Source organism: Moschus berezovskii, chromosome 12 (genome assembly GCF_049115385.1).
Source record: "Moschus berezovskii isolate FMDL1 chromosome 12, NW_MosBer_1.0, whole genome shotgun sequence".
In the NCBI taxonomy this organism is placed as follows: Eukaryota; Metazoa; Chordata; class Mammalia; order Artiodactyla; family Moschidae; genus Moschus; species Moschus berezovskii.
Window position 1 is genome coordinate 56,895,636 of NC_142471.1, and position 15,112 is coordinate 56,910,747.

Here is a 15,112-nt window from a genome sequence, read left to right on the forward strand (position 1 = left end):
GGACATATTTGTATTTCACTGCCATATCCAAAGATAGTTTTTCACTTGCTGAAAATGATTATTACCTTTCTCTTAAATATGAGTATTTGTGACTATGAAATCTGGACTGCAGCAAAGACCATTGTTGTTTTTGGAACCCATCGCTCATCTTTTTAATAACAGATCCTCTCAACTTTCAAGTCAAATCTAGGATGGCTGTTTAAACTATTTTCCATACCTTGAAGGTAGATGTGGCAACATGGTTTAGTTAGACTAAAGGGATGTGAGCAAAATAATACATGTCACTTCTGGTTCATCAGTTCAAAGGCAAAGGATGTCTCAAGACACGCACCACCTCCTTTTGCACAGACTGGAACATGGATGAGGAGATGAGACAGTTCCAACCATACATGCCTGGACATTGTCCTGGGGGCTGGCAGAGCTACGGGACAGGATGAGCCTGGATTCTCAAACGACTCTGTGGGGAAGAGGTGTCTCTCCAGCTCTGGGTTTCACTACTCACTATTATGCCAAAGGTGAATATGCCTCAGCTGTATTTGTGCTGTGCTGTGCTAAGTGGCTTCAGTTGTGTTGACTCTCTGCTACCCTATGGACTTGTAGCCCACCAGGTTCCTCTGTCCATGGGATTCTCCAGGCGAGAATACCGAGTGGGTTACCATGCCGGCTCTCTATGTTGGAGTCTTTCAACAGCTTAAGCTATGTCTTAATTATTATACTGAATGGTTCTGACAGTAACTGCTTTGGCATTTCTGATCAAGAATGCTATAATTCTTAGATGGAAAAAACTGAAACGAGAATGAAAAATAATGAAACAGAATAGAAAGCCCAGAAATTGGTACATAATAATTCAATAAAACTAAATAAGGTAGCAAAGAGGGATGGATGGAAAAAAAGGATGATTTGCTACATCCTGTTATAATTCTCCATTTAATTTTTGACTTTCTAGATAGATCAGAATTACATGGGAAAAAAAGGAATTTAAAATCTAGGTGAAAATACAGGCAAACTTTTATCTGATCTTTGGATGGGAAAAGGACTCCTTGAGATGTAAAGTGATATCAACAAATTAAGGGAAACGTTTGTTGATTTGTCTAAATTAAAATTTAACACTTATATAAAACATGTAATAAATACAACCAAAGGTAAACCATAGACTTGGGTGGGGGAGGAAATTAGCAATGCACGATTCAAAGAAATAATATCTGCAACATTAATTCGACTACTGACACTTGTGGAGTATCTAATATATGTTAGGCATTATTCTGGACACCATAGATTCAGTGGTGAGCAAGACTGAGGAGATTCTAAGGCACCCCTATGGTCTCACCTCCTGCTGCTCTGTTCTTTGTGTAATCAATCCCTTTCCTTGCATTTCAGCAGGACCTATGATTCCCTTCTCACCAGAATATGGCATATGTGATGGGACAGGGGTGATTAGTTCATGCTGAGTAAGACTCAGACTTGGGCTTCCCTGATGGCTAGGTAGTAAAGAATCCGCCTGCCAATGCAGAAGATGCAGGTTCAATCAATGGTCTGGGAAGATTCCACATGCCAAAGAACAACTAAGCCCATCAACCACAACTATTGAGGCCCTTGAGCCCTACAGCCCATGCTCTGCAACAAGAGAAGTCACTGCATGCAGATAGAGAGTAGCCCCCACTTGCCACAACTAGAGAAAAGCCCATGCAGCAATGAAGACCCAGCAGAGTCATAAAGAAATCAATAAATATTTTAAAAATAGATGTTATATCTAATAGTTTTTTTTTTTTTTAAAGCCTCATGCTTGCTAGCTGACTTGCTCTTGCTCTTTCACGGCCCTTAAAAAAGGAAGCTTCCATGTTACATGCTGCCACGGAGAGGGCCACGTGGCAGGGAACCATAGACAGCCTATGACATCTGAGGACAGCCCCCAAAAGCTAAAGTGACAGCAAAAAGCTAAAGCTCTCTGTCCTACAACAGAAAGGAAATGAATTCTGCCAACATGCCAAGTGAGTTTGGAAGCATGTTTTTCCCTTGTTGAGCCTCCAGCAGAGAACACAGTCTGGCTGACACTCTGAAGCCTTGTGAGACCCTGAGCCACACACCCAGCTAAGCTAGGCCTGGGTTTGGTTCCATAAGAACTGTGAGATCAGGTGCCTGTCCAGTAAGCTTCTTAATTAGAGTTAAGGATGAATTCTTTATGTGACTAAATAAAAGAGTTTTAACAGGTGATTTTTCCATTGGATTGAACCAATCACCAATTTGGGGTAGAATTTTATTATGATCAACAGAAGAAATTTTAAGTAATATTAATTGCATGAAACATTATGTCAAGATGACCAAGCATGTATTATTTGGTGAACACAGACCATGCACCACCTGATAAATTATAGACAAACCAATTTAAATTTAAATTTTACTTTAAAATCATGACTTTCTCAAGAAAATGGCACACAGTAAAATCTTGCAAGCATGCATCTTTGAGGCTATGGGAACAAACTGGCAGTCTTTGAGTTCAAAGAGCAAATGCAGAACAAAGACAGTGAGCCCAAGACAAGAGTGACTCCATGTAGATAGGCCTCTTAAATTTGCTCATTTTCAAGCCTCAGAGGGGCCCCTCCTTCATCTTAATTAGCCATCCTGTGAATGTGGGGAGACTGCCAAAGGAGATGGAATGAACGGCGGGAGAGGATAAATCTGTCAGAAGTACTAGAAGAGCAGTATTGGTACAAATATTCAGTCTACATCTAAATTATTATCTGAAATGCTAATATTGCTAATCACTCAGCTGGGGACAGTAAAAGTGAAACGTGAAACTATTGCTCAGTTCAGTTCAGTTCAATCGCTCAGTCACATCTGACTCTTTGCAACTCCATGGACTGCAGCATGCCAGGCTTCCCTGTCCATCACTAATTCCCGGAGCCTACTCAAACTCATGTCCATCATGTCGGTGATCCCATCCAACTATCTCATCCTCTGTCGTCCCTTTCTCCTCCTGCCTTCAATCTTTCCCAGCATCAGTGTCTTAGTTTCAGTTTCAGCATCAGTCCCTCCAATGAATATTCAGGACTGATATTCTTTAGAATGGACTGGTTGGATCTCCTTGCAGTCCAAGGGACTCTCAAGAGTCTTCTCCAACACCACAGTTCAAAAGCATCAGTTCTTTGGTGCTCAACTTTCTTTATAGTTCAACTCTCACATCCATACATGACTACTGGAAAAACCATAGCTTTGACTAGATGGACCTTTGTTAATAATGTCTCTGCTTTTTAATAGGCTATCTAGGTTGGTCATAGCTTTTCTTCCAAGGAGCAAGTGTCTTTTAATTTCATGGCTGCAGTCACCATCTGCAGTGATTTTGGAGCCCAAAAAAATAAAGTCTGCCACTGTTTCCCCATCTATTTCCCATGAAGTGATGGGACAAGATGCCATGATCTTAGTTTTCTGAATGTTGAGCTTTAAGTCAACTTTTTCATTCTCCTCTTTCACTTTCATCAAGAGGCTCTTTAGTTCTTCTTCGCTTTCTGCCATAAGGGTGGTGTCATCTGTATATCTGAGGTTATTGGTATTTCTCCCAGAAATCTTGATTCCAGCTTGTGCTTCATCCAGCTTGGCATTTTGCATGATGGACTCTGAATATACGTCAAATAAGCAGGGTGACAATATACAGCCTTGACATACTCCTTTCCTGATTTGGAAATCGTGTCCAACTGTTTGTGACCCCATGGACTGTAGCCTGCCAGGTTCCTCTGTCCATGGAATTCTCCAGGTAAGAATATTGGAGTGGGTAGCTACGCCCTTCTCCATGGGATCTTCCCCACCCAGGGATCGAACCCAGGTATCCTGCATTGCAGGTGGATTCTTTTACTGTCTACGCCATCTGGGAAGCCCTGGGCTGGGGACAGAGTCATAGCCAAAACACTGGGCTAAGCGAAAACAGCATGGAGGTAGCTTTTCAGACCATTTCGATAGGCCACGCTGCTATGATGTATCGTTATAGACAGTATCTCATTTAACTTTTACAATAACCATAGGTGTATGTTTTAGTTGCTCAATCACGTGCCACTCTTTGCAACCCCATGGACTGTAGCCCGCCGGGCTCCTCTGTTCATGGAATTCTCCAGGCAAGAATACTGGAGTGGGTACCCATGCTCTTCTCCATGGGATCTTCCCCACCCAGGGATCGAACCCAGGTCTCCTGCATTGCAGGCAGATTCCTTACCATCTGAGCCACGAGGGAAGCCCACAATAACCATAGATGGTAGATATTATCCCTATTTTATATATACAGCAGCTCAGACTAGAGAGAGTCAGTAATTTTCCTATTATTAACACTGCTGCTGCTGCTGCTAAGTCGCGTCAGTTGTGTCCGACTCTGTGCAACCCCATAGACGGTAGCCCAACAGGCTCCTCTGTCCTTGGGATTCTCCAGGCAAGAATACTATCAAGCAGCAAAAATGGGATATGAATCAGTCTTTTCCTAAAAATGCCCAACACTGTTTCCATCAGCTTTCATCACTCCTTGATGTAAATTCATATACACTTTTATTTAATCAAATGCATGTAATTCTTGCTGAAGGCACACCAATAGGATGACATTAATTACAGCCTGATGCGGCTAGAGATACAGCTCTTTAAATGGTACCATTGGCATTCCCCTGACATGCCTAAGGTCACTGACTTAATCAGCCAGGGACTCTCCAATGTGATGATATTTGAAAATGGGGGCCTTTGGGAAATGATTAGGTCATAAGGGCCCCACTCTTACAGAATGGGATTAGTGCCCTTTTAAAAGAGACCCCAAAGAGTTCTTTTGTCCCTTCTGCCATATGATGTCACAGTAAAAACAGGACCCAGGAAGAGGGTTCTCACCAGACCCTGAATATGCCAGCTCCTTGACCTTGGAATTTCCAGCCTGCAGAACTGTGAGAACTAATGATCTGTTGTTTAGGCAACCCGTCTGTGATATTTTTGTTACAGCAGCTGTATCAATTAAGAAACCTAAAAACCCAGATTTCCAAACTGTCTTGAAAAACTTAGAGCACCGAAGATATTGGTCTAGCATTCATCCGTGGCAGCCATCAGCTGGAGTCAAGAATGGCACTCCTCCTTTGGAGAGGGCCTGTACATCCCCCTCCACCCTCCCCTGACCTCCTGTACTGCCTAATCTCTGTGCTGTTTCACTTATGTACCACACCTCCCAGGTCCCTGGAGGCCATAAGATCTTCCACTTCTGCCGGATCTGTGTTGCTATAAATCAAAGTTTCTTGAACAGCCACATCTGAGTCGTGTTTGTGGCATGCTTTGTGTCTAGTCCTCTGGCACTTTCAATAGGACTAGCATTCGAGATTCTACCAACACTTGCCTAAAAATGCACACAATGTAATAACTCACAAATTGGACACAATTAGGTGTCATGAAATGACAGAATCAGTTGTACAAGTGAAAAAGCCAGAGCTTAGAAATGTCTGCCTTGGTATAATCCTAGCCTCTTCCTAGGGTTTTCCATTAAAATAGTCCCCAAAGTTAAATTGTCTTCCAATTTAAGATTATGGATCCATCTACCCATAAATGGCCTGTGTGAGACATCTGTGCTGCCTGGCACAGTTGAAAAATTTTGAGACAGGCAGTGCGATGCAACAGCCCTTTGGAAAGCAACACAGTGCAACAGATCAAGAATTAGAAAGTTATTCATATTCTTTGAAGAGTAATCTCAGTTCTGGGAAGTTAGCCTAAGAAAACAACTCAAGAGAAGCTAAACACTATGAGAAAACAATAATAGCTGTGCTATGAATAACATATAAAACCAAAACAACGTAAATGCTTGACAACTGGGAAGTGTCTGGAGAATCATGATACATGAAACAAATGGGACAGTAGACAATGCTTTATAATTATAAACAAAAAGATAATACTGTAATATGGGAAAACAGTTATGATACAATGTTAAAACAAAAAGAGGACTCTAGAATTGTGTGTACAATGTGATGGAACCATGCAAAATTTCTATTAGAGTTGTATACTTGTAAGTGTCATATGGAGTGGGAAGACCATACAGAAAGAAATATAGTAGGATGGTGTAATTAAGTTGGATTTCTCTGGTGGCTCAGCTGGTAAAGAATCCACCTGCAATGCAGGAGACCTGGGTTCAATCCCTGGGTGGGGAAGATCCCCTGGAGAAGTGAAAGGCTACCCACTCCAGTATTCTGGCCTGGAGAATTCCATAGACTGTATAGTCCACGTGGTAATGATTTTTAAAACTGCATTCAGTACCATAATATATATAATTTTCTGAAATATTTCAGGTTACTTCTGTAGTGTAAATATGAACACAAAAATCTCTTTTGTATAGTTTCTCTAGGACTAAAAATAACCATATCATTTATTGATGTTGTATATTAAAAATTAGGTGATTATCCCATAAAAGACACAGGGAAGGTTAACAGCCCCTGGCAAAATAAAATGTCGTTTCCTTACAAAGATATTAAACATCATTAATTTTTACCTTGCCTCTGCTATCCCCAGATGATTCTATTTTCATTTGTTTCAATTAGACATCCTCTCTTTGGCGTTCCCACATCTTATAAGTTAAGAACTAACTGGTGAGTGTCTCTCTAAAAATATAATTGCATAAATCCAAATTAAAAGGTAAATAACAGTATAGTAAGCAAAGGTCTGTTGGTTAGAGTCAAGCTGGGGAAAACCACAGACCATGGAACCTCCTCGCAGGGTTCCAGGGTGGGAAAAAAGGACCTCTCTGAAAGCATCAGTATGCGAGACTATTAATAAGTTTCTCATGAATAGTCACTCTGGAGCCTCACAAGTCTCAGAGATGGGCACAATTTTCCCTCTTCCAGGATGATGAAACTGAAGCTCACAGAAGCGAAGGCACTCACCTGACAACACCGTATCTGAATTGAAATGGAGATAAGGAACTCTGGTAGAGTTTAGATAGTGCACTCGCCCATCTGCCCTCCAGACTTCCAAACAGTTATTGGGCATTTGTGTCAACAAGCCACGGTAAAGCTTAAGCACTCGTTCACGTGAGTGAGTGACCAAGACCAAAGGAAGCTGGGGGGGGTGGGGGGGTTGAGGAGAGAGGTTAACCACAGGGTTAACTCAGGAGTATGTGGCTGCTCACGAAACAACACGTGAGTCTCTTTCAAAACAAGTCATGTAATAGATTTATATGTGTTCAGAAGAGATGCACAGGTTAAACAAAGCTAATCTAGTTTCCTAGAAACTTTGGAGCCGTCTGTGGTTCCCCTGGAATATTAGACTGAGCTTCTTGTAAATAATTAACCCACCTGATATGACACAAATATAATGGAAACGTCTTTATTGAGTTAAGAACATACTAAAACTGTAAGCAAATAAAGTACATTTCCATCAGGCAAATCTTCATTTTTCCATGCAGCCTTCCGTTTATTTCATTTTGACATCCAACCACTAAAATATAATTGTGTTCTGCATTTCATTCTGACTTCAGAAAAAAAAAAAATGAAACAAAAGAGGTTCCATATCATGATGTTCCTCTAAGATCACTCCTTTAACAGTGCAGGTTGGGATATATTTTCCATTTCACGTTGTCCCCTTTGCTTTCAAAAATGTAATCATTTGCAAAGAATTCTTGCTAACAGTCAATCACCTTCAAATAAAGCGCTCCATTTGTAGGGCAAATCTGTCACGTTGCCCTCAGTAAAGGTTTCTGAAGTGATGCCTTCTATCACTGGAACAATGTACATTTCTTAGAGAGAAAAGGCACTTATTTGGGTAGGCTTCCAACACTGTCTTTCCATTATTCTTCCTTCCTCAATCCCTTCTTATTTCCAATGTCTTAACTTTCAGTAGTATCCATACTTTTTTAATTGGTTTCCTGCCTTAAGAGAGGTAAAGGTGTGTGGCAGAAAGATACCAAGAGTGGGATTCGAGACCACTGGGTCTGAGTGACACTACTTAGTTGCACGACATTGGGTGAATCACTTCCTGTCACTGGTCCCTAATCTATAAAAACAAGCCATCAAATTACTGATGTCTGGACTTTAAACCAGTTGGCTGATTGTTAAGTGTCTCTCCCCCAATATCTAAGATACCTGGTAGATGATGCTTATTGTTTTTTTACTGTGGGAAACAAGGAAACGGATTCCATCCAGAATAAATCCATCTGTAAACAAGAAGTCACAGGAGTATGTTGCAGGGGAAGTTCCCACCGCACAGAAAGGGCGAGTAGAAGCCTATGCCAACAAAGGGAGGGGAAATTTTTTTTTTTCCACTATGAGTGGCATGTGGAACTTCCCTGTGTGCATGTGTGTGCACACTCACTTGTGTCTGACTCTTTGTGACCCCATGGATTGGGCCCACTGGATGCCGCTGTCCATGGAATTTTCCAGGCAAAAATACTGGAATGGGCTGCCATTTCCTACTTCAGGGGATCTTCCTGAAACAGGGAAGATCTGTGTCTTTTTTGTGCCCTATGTTGGCAGGCACATTCTTTTCCACTGTACCACCTGGGAAGACCATAGAACTTCCTGGACCAGGGATCAATCTGCCACCCCCAATAGTGGAAGTGCAGAGTCTTAACCAGTGGACCAATAGGGAAGTCCTGAAAGAGGTTACTCTAAACGTGAAAACCTATTAGAAACTTTTTTAGATTGAGGTATAATTTACATACAGTAAAACACAACCATTCTACTTCTACATTTTGGTGACATTTGACAAATGTACACACTCATGTAATCACAACCACGATAATCAAGATATAGAACACTTTGATCACTCCAAACATTTTCTCATGCTCCTCTGCAGTCAGTCTCCACCAACCTCAGCATTGCATTACCACAGGTTTGTCCTCTATTGATAAAGATGAGTTTTGCCAGTCAATATTTTCATAAATACGGAATCACACAATATGGACTATTTTGCTTCTGGCTTCTTTCGCTTATGATAATATTTTGAGATTCATTCACATTGCTGTGCATATCTGCACCTGATTCATTTTTTATTGTTGAATAGTAATCTGTTTTATGAATATGTTAAATTTTATTTATCTGTCAATGAACATTAGGGTTATTTTCAGTTTTAGACCATCATGAATAAAGTGTCTGTGAACACTTGTATACCAGTCCTTTGTGGATATATGTTTTAATTTTCTTGAGTAAATACCTAGGAATGAAATGCTGGGTCATACTACAAGTGTATATTTAAACTTAGAAGAAACTGCCAAACTGTTTTTTGACATAGCTGTGTGATATTACCAGTAACATATCAGAGCTCTGAGGAGGTCATGACAACTCACTCCAATATTCCTGCCTGGAAAATCCCATGCTCCCAGAGGAGTCTTGGGGTCACAAAGAGTCAGACATGACTGAAGTGACTTAGCACAGCACATATATTAGAACTCCAGTGTGTAACGCAGTCTCATTGTAGCTTTAATTTGTACTTTCCTGACTACTGACGATTAACCATTTTTTCATGTTTTATTAACTATTTATATATCTTCTTTTGTGATGTTTCTGTTCAAACAGCATGCTCATTTTTAATTGGGTTTTTATCTTCTTATTGAGATACAATAATTATTTGTATTTTGTATACAAAAGACTTAGATATTAAGTCTTTTGTAGATATTTGTATTGGAAATATTTTTTCTTATCCTGTGGCTTTCCCATTAATTTCTCAATGGTTCAGTCTGGCAGAGCAGAAACTATTACTTTTGGTGAACTGAAATTTATTATTTTTTCTTTTTAGTCAAATGCATTTCTATATATTAGTAGTTGTTGCTGAAACTCAGCCTCCATTCACCCGTGCCAAATAGAAACATGAGAGTGGGGTATTAGGTTAAATAGAAAAGAATAGCTCTTATGGTTTTGCCAGGCAAAGGGCAGCACAGTAGGCTAATGCCCTCAAGACTGTGTGTCCCACCCTGGAGTGGTTAGTGAGGAATCTTATAGTGTTCAAGGAGCAGAGCATGATCAATTTGTGGACAATTCTCGGATTGGCTGGTATCATGGTGAAGTTTCAAACATCATCAACCTTCTAGTTTCAGCCAATCTAGGTCAATCTGGTCTGGTGGCCAGCAATTTTCATCTGGTGGGGGTCTGCTTCCTGTAAAACAACTTAGGAATGTGTGCCAGCCCTTTATCTACATAATTTGATGATTCTGTTATGTGGTGGATTTATAGTTTAAATTGTTACCAGTTTCCCAGCCCAACAGCTATTCTTTGTTTCTGCATCTTTACATGTACCAATCATTAAATCCTGAGTCAGTATTTTACTTCAAGAGACAAGGACATGGGGGCTTGTATACAATTTTATAGTAAACAGTTAGAAATTGGAATTTTAAAGTATTGCCTTATATTTCATCAAAAGCCAGATGCACAGGAATAGTTTTAACAAATATATGCATTATTTGCTCATTGCTGTTGTTACTATACAGTCACTAAGTCATGTCTGACTCTTTGCAGCACCATGAACTGCAGCATGCCAGGCTTCTCTGTCCATCACTATCTCCCAGCGTTCGTTCAAACTCACGTCCATTGAGTCAGTGATGCTATCTAACCATCTCATTCTCCGTCCCCTCCCTTCTCCTCTTGCCCTCAATCTTTCCCAGCATCAGGGTCTTTTCCAATGAGTCAGCTCTTTATAACAGGTGGTCAAAATACTGGAGCTTCAGTTTCAGCATCAGTCCTTCCAATGAATATTCAGGACTGATTTCCTTTAGAATGGACTGGTTGGATCTCCTTGCAGTCCAAGGGACTCTCAAAAGTCTTCTCCAACACCACAGTTCAAAACACAGTTCACAGCACACATCAATTCTTGGTGCTCAGACTTCTTTATGGTCCAACTCTCACATCTGCACATGACTACTGGAAAAACTATAGCTTTGACTAGACGGACCTTTGTTGGCAAAGTAATGTCTCTGCTTTCTAATACACTGTTTAGGTTTGTCATAGCTTTTCTTCCAAGGAGCAAGCATCTTTTAATTCCATGGCTGCAGTCATGGTCCGCAGTGACTTTGGAGCCCAAGAAAAGAAAATCTGTGACTGTTTTCCACTTTTTCCCTATTTGCCATGAAGTGATGAGACAGGATGCTATGATCTTAGTTTTTTGAATGTTGTGTTTTAAGCCAGTGTTTTCACTCTTTTTCACCCTCATCAAGGGGCTCTTTAGTTCCTCTTCACTTCCTGTGTTTAGAGTGGTATCATCTGTCTGAGGTTGATATTTCTCCCGGCAATCTTGATTCCAGCTTATGAGTCATCCATTTCACATGATGTACTCTGCATATAAGTTAAATAAATAGGGTGACAATATACAGTCTTGATATACTCCTTTCCCAATTTGGAACCAGTTTGTTGTTTCATGTCTGGTTCTTAACTGTTGCTTCTTGACTTGCATATAGTTTTATCAGGAGACAGGTAAGGTGGTCTGGTATTCCCATTTCCCATAGTTTGTTGTGATCCACACAGTCAAAGGCTTTAAGGCTTTAGTGTAGTCAATGAAGCAGATTTTTTTTTATTGCTTTGCTTTTTCTATGATTAAATTGATGTTGGCAATTTGATCTCTGGTTCCTCTGCCTTTTCTAAATCCAGCTTGTACATCTGGCATTTCTCCGTTCACATATTGTTGAAGCCTGGCTTGGAGAACTTTGAGCATTACTTTGCTAGCATGTGAGATAAGCACAACTGTGTGGTAGTTTGAATATTCTTTGGCATTGCCCTTCTTTGGGATTGAAATGAAAACTGACCTTTTCCAGTCCTGTGGCCACTGCTGAGTTTTCCAAATTTGCTGGCATATGGAGTGCAGCACTTTAATAGCACCATCTTTTAGGATTTGAAATAGCTCAGCTGGAATTCCTTCACCTCCTTTAGCTTTGTTTGTAGTAATACTTCCTAAGGCCCACTTGACTTCATACTTCAGGATGCCTGGCTCTAGGTGAGTGACTACACCATTGTGGTTATCTGGGTCATTAAGACCTTTTCTGTACAGCTCTTCTGTGTATTCTTGCCATATCTTCATAATCTCTTCTGCTTCTGTTAGGTCCTTGCCATTTCTGTTCTTTATTGAGCCCATCTTTGCATAAAATGTTACCTTGGTATCTCCAATTTTCTTAAAGAGATCTCTAGTTTTTCCTATTTTATTGTTTTCCTCTATTTTTTTACATTGTTCACTTAGGAAGGCTTTCTTATCTCTCCTTGATATTCTCTGGAACTCTGCATTCAATTGGGTATATCTTTGTAAGAACAAAGCTAGTGGAGGTGATGGAATTCCAGTTGAGCTATTTCAAATCTTGAAAGATGATGCTGTGAAAGTGCTGCACTCAATATGCCAGCAAATTTGGAAAACTCAGCAGTGGCCACAGGACTGGAAGAGGTCAGTCTTCATTCCAATCCCAAAGAAAGGCAATGCCAAAGAATGCTCAAACTACCGCACAACTGCACTCATCTCACACGCTAGTAAAGTCATGCTCAAAATTCTCCAAGCCAGGCTTCAGCAATATGTGAACCATGAACTCCCAGATGTTCAAGCAGGTTTTAGAAAAGGCAGAGGCACCAGAGATCAAATTGCCAACATCCGCTGGATCATGGAGAAAGCAAGAGAGTTCCAGAAAAACATCTATTTCTGCTTCATTGACTATGCCAAAGCCTTTGACTGTGTGGATCACAATAAACTGTGGAAAATTCTGAAAGAAATGGGAATACCAGACCACCTGACCTGCCTCTTGAGAAACCTGTATGCAGGTCAGGAAGCAACAATCAGAACTGGACATGGAACAACAGACTGGCTCCAAATAGGAAAAGGAGTACGTCAAGGCTGTATATTGTCACCTTGATTATTTAACTTATATGCAGAGTACATCATGAGGAATGCTGGGCTGGAAGAAGCACTAGCTGGAATCAAGATTGCTGGGAGAAATATCAATAACCTCAGATATGCAGATGACACCACCCTTATGGCAGAAAGTAAAGAGGAACTCAAAAGCCTCTTGATGAAAGTGAAAGAGGAGAGTGAAAAGGTTGGCTTGAAGCTCAACATTCAGAAAACAAAGATCATGGCATCTGATCCCATCACTTCATGGGAAATAGATGGAAAAACAGTGGAAACAGTGTCAGACTTTATTTTTGGGGGCTCCAAAATCACTGCAGATGCTGATTGCGGCCATGAAATTAAAAGATGCTTACTCCTTGGAAGGAAAGTTATGACCAACCTTGATAGTATATTAAAAAGCAGAGACATTACTTTGCCAACCAAGGTCCGTCTAGTCAAGGCTATGGTTTTTCCAGGGGTCATGTATGGATGTGAGAGTTGGACTGTGAAGAAAGCTGATCGCTGAAGAATCGATGCTTTTGAACTGTGGTGTTGGAGAAGACTCTTGAGAGTCCCTTGTACTTCAAGGAGATCCAACCAGTCCATTCTAAAGGAGATCAATCCTGGGTGTTCATTGGAAGGACTGATGCTAAAGCTGAAACTCCAATACTTTGGCCACCTCATGCGACAAGTTGACTCACTGGAAAAAGACTCTGATGCTGGGAAAGGTTTGGGGGCGGGAGGAGAAGGGGACGACAGAGAATGAGATGGCTGGATGGCATCACCGACTCTGTGGACATGAGTTTGAGTGAACTCCGGGAGTTGGTGATGGACAGGGAGGTCTGGAGTGCTGTGATTCATGGGGTCGCAAAGAGTCGGACTTGACTGAGTGACTGAACTGGACTGAACTGAACTTCCCTTTCTCCTTTGCCTTTCGCTTCTCTTCTCAGCTATTTGTAAGGCCTCCTCAGACAACTAGTTCCCTGACCAAGGATTAAACCCAGGTCCCCTGCACTGGGAATGCAGAGTCTTAACCACTGAACCACCAGTAAAGTCCCTCATTTGCTCATTAAAAACTACAAAACAAAGCTAAGAGAAACTTACAAAGGCCTGAGAGAGAGAGCGTGAGTGAGCAAATTCATTCCATGGAAGATGGAGAAGATGTCATATCTATACAAGTTGGTTGTTTCAGTGAAATCCCAATCAGCAGCCTTATTTCAAGCTGATTCTAAAACTCATACAGAAATGCAAAGAACCTAAAAAATACTAAATAATTTTCAAAAAATAGAACTAAATTTGAAGAATTACACTAACTGATTTCAAAAACTTGCTCTAAAACCAAAAGTAATCAAGAGTGATATTGGCATATTAGATTCAGTTCAGTTCAGTTCAGTCACTCAGTCGTGTCCGACTCTTTGCGACCCCATGAATCACAGCATGCCAGGCCTCCCTGTCCATCACCAACTCCCAGAGTTCACTCAGACTCATGTCCATCGAGTCGGTGATGCCATCCAGCCATCTCATTCTCTGTCGTCCCCATCTCTTCCCACCCCCAATCCCTCCTAGCATCAGACTCTTTTCTAGTGGAATAAAGAGTCTAGAAATAAACCCACATGTTAATTCATATGGGAAGAAAATGACTCTCTAGTCTTACCTCACATGATATATAAAACCTAATTCAAAATTACATATCCAAACATGAATGCAAAAAAAAAAAATATCCAGAAGAAAACATAAGAGAAAAACCTTCGTAACTGGGGGAGAGGCACCGGATTTTTACACAGGACATAAAAAGCAAAATGAACTCATCACTCTCACCTTCACAGAGGCTTGTGATGAAATTTTATTTTTTAGAGCAACAAAAGTGAAAGTAAATGAAAGCTGCTCGGTCATGTCCGACTCTTTGCAACCCTATACAGTCCATGGAATTGTCCAGGCCAGAATACTGGAGTGGATAGCCTTTCCCTTCTCCAGGGGATCTTCGCAACACAGGGATCGGGCCCAGGTCTCGGGCACTGCAGATGGATTCTTTACCAGCTGAGCCACAAAGAAGTTGTTATTTCTTTCACATCTGTGTCATTATAGGAGCAAATCTCAACCCCACCACAGCTCACTAGAGATTTCCAAATGAACTCTATTATTGCTTCTACAGTGGGAAAGTATTGTTTAATAGTAGACTGTAGCCCTTAGGGTGTCCCATTTGAAGTTCCTTCCCTAGATACTCACTCCGGTCTCTTTAGAAACAAGTGGAAAACTGAGAGATACTATTTCTGATCATGGAAACTCAATGTCCTCAACAACAGCATGTTGGCTGAGGACTATCTGGTCCCAT

The 15,112-nt window shown here is 40.9% G+C and overlaps 1 protein-coding gene across 4 annotated transcripts in view; it reads right to left on the reverse strand.

Annotated features, from left to right (window-relative positions):
* Positions 1-15,112, reverse strand: part of SLC16A12 (solute carrier family 16 member 12) — a 103,825-nt gene that overhangs the window by 21,892 nt on the left and 66,821 nt on the right. The window lies entirely within an intron of this gene.